This window comes from Canis aureus, chromosome 1 (assembly GCF_053574225.1).
Source record: "Canis aureus isolate CA01 chromosome 1, VMU_Caureus_v.1.0, whole genome shotgun sequence".
NCBI lineage: Eukaryota > Metazoa > Chordata > Mammalia > Carnivora > Canidae > Canis > Canis aureus.
Window position 1 is genome coordinate 109533707 of NC_135611.1, and position 6000 is coordinate 109539706.

A 6000-nucleotide genomic window follows, 5' to 3' on the forward strand; every position below is an offset into this window, starting at 1 on the left:
CAGGCGCCTCGCCGGGGCCCAGGCGCGCCCGGCTCCTGCCCCCAGAGCCCTCCGTCCCGGGGGTCCGCTCTCCTGGCCCATCCCAGGAGTCCGTTTGCCCGCATCGGCGGTGCGCCCATTTCCCTGGCTGGGCTAAGGAGGTCAGGGTGGGGGGGGCAGAAGGCAGGGACCCCACCCCAGGCCCTGCCCGGGGACCACCCTCCGCAGCCCCTTGGGGTGTGGCCATGTGTCCGGGCCGCCAAATCTCCGCAACCACAACTTCCTTCCCGAAGACCCCGGCGTGCGAGCCACAGCCCCCGACGCAGTGGCCAGAGCATCAGCCAGAGGACGCCCGCAGGATGGACCCGACACCCGGGGCCCAGGTGTCCTGGTGTCTGGATCCTCCAGAACCAGCAACGTGTTCAGTTGGGTCTTCGTTCGTCCAGGACTAGGCATGAAGGATTCCCTCCCCCATCCCGCCCCCAGTAGCCAGGCCGCCCCCCAGCCTCCCCGACCAGGTGTCCAGATGCCCTAGACCTTGGTGTCCAGGTACCCAGCCCCCTATTTCCCCAGGACCCAGACATCCGTGTGCGCCTGCCCCCAACCTCAGGATACGGGCGTCCTGATACCCTAGCCCCCAGGGCACTGGAGTTCCGACCCCCTGTCCCTGCAGGACCCAGGAGTTCTCTGTCCCCTCCTGCTTTGCCTCCGGGCGTCCCCGACCCGCAGGACCCACAGCGCCCTTACCTGGCCGCGGGGCAGGCTCCGGGCGCGGCGTGGGGCCGGCCGGGCGGCGCGGAGGGGTGGCCCCATAGACCCCGGGGCAGGCCGGGCTCGGCGGGGCGCGCGGGCCGTGGCGCTCGGTTCCCCGCGCCCACCGCGGCCTCGCAGACTTGGAGACGCGCGGACCGCGCTGGCGGGCGGGGGCGGCGTCTGCGGAGCCCCGCCCACCCAGTCTCCGCCCCCTCGGGCCGGCCCCGCGCCACCTCCCGGGTCTTTGCCGGGGTAGGGGCTTCCCCGCCGGGGACTCCCGGGCCGCCCCGGGGGGGCCGAGCCCTCTCCCCCTGCGGCCGCCTGGAGCGTCCAGCCCCCTCCCACCAGCAAGAGAACCTCGGAGCCGGAGCTTCCGAGGGGGGAGCGTCGGAGTCTCCATACTCCTCCTGGGGGACCTAGCACCTTAGTCCCACCTAGCCGAAGTCCCACAGGAGAGCCCCGTTCTGCAGGGGCCCCTGGGTGCTGGACACCGTGTACCCGAACCCCCTGTAGGGGTGCAGACTTAGCCTTCAGTCGCGCGCCAGGAATGCGAATCCAGGCGTTCGAGACCCTCCTTTCCGAGGAGAGAATTTCAGGATGTGAGCATGCTCCCCGCGCCCTGGACAAGAAGGGGACCCCGAACCCAAGACCCTCAGCCCCCCAACACACCTTATAAAGCCAGGCTTTGGCGTCCGGAGCTGCCCTCCCTCAAGGCCAGGAACCCAGGTCTCCGAAGAACTTCAGAGATCAGGATCCTGCGGTCTTATTATAGCATTTCTGTTCCTTTCAGTGCCCGCGATTCTTGGTCACAGGGCCTCGAGGAATGAAGAGGTGGACCAGACCAAGAGTGATGGCCAGCAGAGCCAAGGTTATTGAACAATAGTGCAAAGCTCCCAGAGGGGGAGGGGACTGGAGAGGGTGGCCGCTGGAGTTTCTAAGTTTGGGGGTTCTTATGAGCTCTTTTGCCCAACCATCTTAAGCAACCAGGGGTGTGCTGACTGGTGCCAATCACCGATCTGTTAGGTTAACGCTTACGTGCGGATGGTCTTCTGGGGCTGACATCTGGGGGCCTATGTCTTTTTTTTTTTTTTTTTAAGATTTTTAAAAATTTGTTTATTCATGAGAGAGAGAGAGAGAGGCAGAGACACAGGCAGAGGGAGAAGCAGGCTCCCTGTGGGGAGCCTGATGCCGCACTCGATCCCAGGACCCCCGTGTCAGGACCTGAGCCGAAGGCAGACGCTCAACCACTGAGCCACCCAGGCAGCCCTGGGGCCTTATGTCTTAACTCCCCCTTGCTCGCTCGTGATAGTGACAAAAGCTTTGTGGTTAATTGTTTTATTTTAGGACTTTTTGCAGAAGTCATTTCTGCAAAGGCTGCAAAACAGAATGTTAGTGTGGTCCTGTCTAAGCTCTAAAACAGGATGTCAGAGCTGTTTCATCTTGGCTGTCACGACTTCCATATTTTCTTGTTGCGGACCCTGGCCCTGACCACCGAACTGTCAACTCACTCCTAACATTATCTCCTCCTCCCTACCCGCCCCGCAGGGACAGGAACCCCAGCATCTGAGCTCCCTGTTAGATCATAAATAAGAATTCAGGGATTGTAGTGCCCCCCACGGAGAATGGGGACCCAGGGGTCCAAGCCAGGCCTTCCCCACGCTGGTAGGAGATGCTATATTTCTCCCTCCCAAGCCCCTTCAGCAGGAGCATTTAAGCTCCTGGAGGCCCCGACGCAATGAATGAAGATGGAGTCTTAGGAGAGCCAGGCAGGCAGAGAGGCCTGGGCATGCAGGCAAGGGTCTGCCTCTGGTTGGACAGATTGGAGAAACTGAGGTACATACCTCTGAAAAGTCCTGTGCACTGGCCAATAAGTGCATTTTTAAATTTTTTTATTTTAAAAATGTTTTATTTTATTTATTCATGACAGACACAGAGAGAGAAGAGGCAAAAACACAGGCAGAGGGAGAAGCAGGCTCCACGCAGGGAGCCTGACGCGGGACTCGATTCCGGGTCCCCAGGATCATACCCCAGGCCGAAGGCGGCGCCAAACCACTGGGCCGTCGGGGCTGCCCTGCTTTTTTTTTTTTTTTTTTTTTAAAGATTTTATTTATTTATGATAGACATAGAGAGAGAGGCAGAGACACAGGCAGAGGGAGAAGCAGGCTCCATGCAGGGAGCCCGATGTGGGACTCGATCCCGGGACTCCAGGATTGCGCCCCAGGCCAAAGGCAGGTGCTAAACCGCTGAGCCACCCAGGGATCCCCTCTTTCCTTCCTTCCTTTCTTTCCTTTCTTTCCTTCTTTCTTTCCTTTCTTTCTTTTTTATAAGCTCTACACCCAGCGTGGCGACCACAGGTCAAGAGTTGCACACTCTACCCACTGAGCCAGCCAGGTGCCCTGAGGGGAACACTCTTCAAGCAGCTCATGATAACCACAATTAACAGTTTAAGGATCACTTAAAGTTCTGCTAATTCTTTTCTCCATAGAGGTTCTGAGCTGGGTTCTATTACTAAATCCATTTTACAGCTAGGGAAACTGAGGCGCAGAGAGAAACTGTATAGCCTGGTTATGTTGGTCTCTCAGCCAATACTATTTTCCTATTTATCCCAGGAGAGACTTGATCGGGTGTCAGGATAGGGCTTCAAGATCAGATCAATGGCTCCTTCTCCTGACAACACTTCCTGGCTGTGTGGCCTGGGCAAGTACCATGGCAGGCCTTGAGAGGTGCATTCACACTCTGCAATTGATTGATGATTCCACACGCACAGATTGTGTCAAGGCTAAGAGCCGGATTTGCTGAGGTTCAAACCCCAGGTCTGCCACTTACTGCTGTGTGACTCTGGGCAAGGAACTTCACCTCTCTGGGTGGGTCTCAGTATTTTTCTTTGTAAAATGAGGTAAATTTCCATCTAGTACACACCACATAGCCTGCGTGTAAGCATTAAATAAGTCCATCCAGAAGTTCTCAGAGTGTGACTGGGGGACAGATTCCTGAGACCTTCTCAGGGGCTTCTGCTAGGTCAGATTTTCTTTTTTTCTTTTTCTTTTTAAATGTATGTATGTATGTATGTATGTATTTATTTATTTATTTATTTGAGGGAGGCAGGAGAGGTAGTGGGATAGGGAAAGGTAGAAGCAGACTCCCTGCTGAGCAGGGAGCCTGACATGGGACTCCATCCAGGACCCTGAGATCATGACCTGAGCCGAAGGCAAATGCTTAACCAACTGAGCCAAACCGACTGAGCCACTCAGACGCCCCTAGGTCAGATTTTCATACTGAGATGTTTTCTGTCTTTTTCACTTCATTCTAACACTCGGAGTTTTCCAGAAGCTGCATGCCATGGGATGTTGAAATAGACTCAGTGCAGGAGCATCCTTGAAGATCCGGCTGTCTTCTCTAATGCCAGACCTTACAGATACCAGTGAAAGTGTACAAGAATGACACTCTTCCCACTAAAATGTTTTGTATTGGAAATATATATATATATATATATATATATAGAGAGAGAGAGAGAGAGAGAGCCTGCTTCTCCCTCTGCCTGTGTCTCTGCCTCTCTCTCTGTGTCTCTCATGAATAAATAAATAAAATCTTTAAAAAAACCATAATTTTTAAAAAAGGTGACATTTATTTTTAAACAGCAATAATTAACCTATTACAGGTTAACATGAATAATATTCTATGAAAAATATATTTTAAATATTTTATTGAATCTTGGGATCCCTGGGTGGCTCAGCGGTTTAGCTCCTGCCTTTGGCTCAGGGCGCGATCCTGGAGTCCCAGGATCGAGTCCCGCGTCGGGCTCCTGGCATGAAGCCTGTTTCTTCCTCCTCCTGCGTCTCTGCCTCTCTCTCTCTCTCTGTGTGTGTGTGTCTATCATAAATGAATAAATAATAAAATAATTCTTTAAAAAATATTTTATTAAATCTTAATTTAGTAGACACAGAGAGAGAGGCAGAGACACAGGCAAAGGGAGAAGCAGGCTCCATGCAGGGAGCCGGATGCGGGACTCGATCCCAGGTCTCCAGGATCATGCCCTGGGCTGAAGGTGGCGCTAAACCGCTGAGCCACCAGGGCTGCCCCCCCCCCACATTCTCAGTTTTTTTATTTTTTATTAAAAAAAATTTTTTTTAATTTTTATTTATTTATGATAGTCACAGAGAGAGAGAGAGAGGCAGAGACATAGGCAGAGGGAGAAGCAGGCTCCATGGACCGGGAGCCTGATGTGGGATTCGATCCCGCGTCTCCAGGATCGCGCCCTGGGCCAAAGGCAGGCGCCAAACTGCTGCGCCACCCAGGGATCCCACATTCTCAGTTTTAATGTCTGAAATGGCTTATAAATAAAAAATAAAAGCTCTTTGGTCTTCCCTAAGAATGTCTAGAAGTCCTGAGACCAAAAATCCTTTTACCTGTACACCACTCACAGGTCACTGATAGGCTCATATGCACACCACTAGGGGTCTCAGTTTCCCATGTGTGAAATAGGTGTGCTGCCCTATGGTATCCGTACTCTTTGGCAGCTCTGATGACAAAGGTGGGAAGAAACAGGATCACTTCTGTGCCAGAGTGTGTATCAGGTGCGTGGGGTGGGGTTGAGGGGTGTGGGTGGGTGGCGCTCCCAACTGGGAACTGAGCATTTCATGTAGGGCTCTCAACAAAGGTTTGGGGACATCCAGGAGGGCTGGTGCAGCACCCAGTGAGCAGTTAGCACCTGGGGCCTGAAGAGGAAAGGGAGAGAGATGTTAGGAGATCCTAAGGCTATGGTAGCTGAGACCTTCATGGTCACCTCTCCAGCCCCTCTGCTAGCCTGGCCTCCCCACCACTCAGCTGCATCTGGCTGGCCCTCCATGGCCTTCCTCCATTTCCACTTTGGACACATTTCCCAAAGCACTGAAGGCCCATTACTCCTAAAGCAACTGGATGGAAGACATGGGAAGGATAGTATGTCTTCTTGGGAGATAGTGAGCTCCCTGTCACCAGGGAAAATCAAGAATTGGAACAAGGATTTTGGTGGGCACTGAGAGTGGTGTGCGTGTTCCAATGATTTCTTTTTTTTTTTTTAAGATTTTATTTATTCATGAGAGAGAGAGGCAGAGGGAGAAGCAGGCTCCACACAGAGAGCCCGATGCGGGACTCGATCCTGGGACCCCAGGATCATGCCCTGGGCTGAAGGCAGGCGCCACCCGGGGATCCCTTTCCAATGATTTCTACTTAAACATTCTTAGCCTTTCCAACTGGGAGGTGGAGAGTGGAGAACATAGTTTTAAGGAG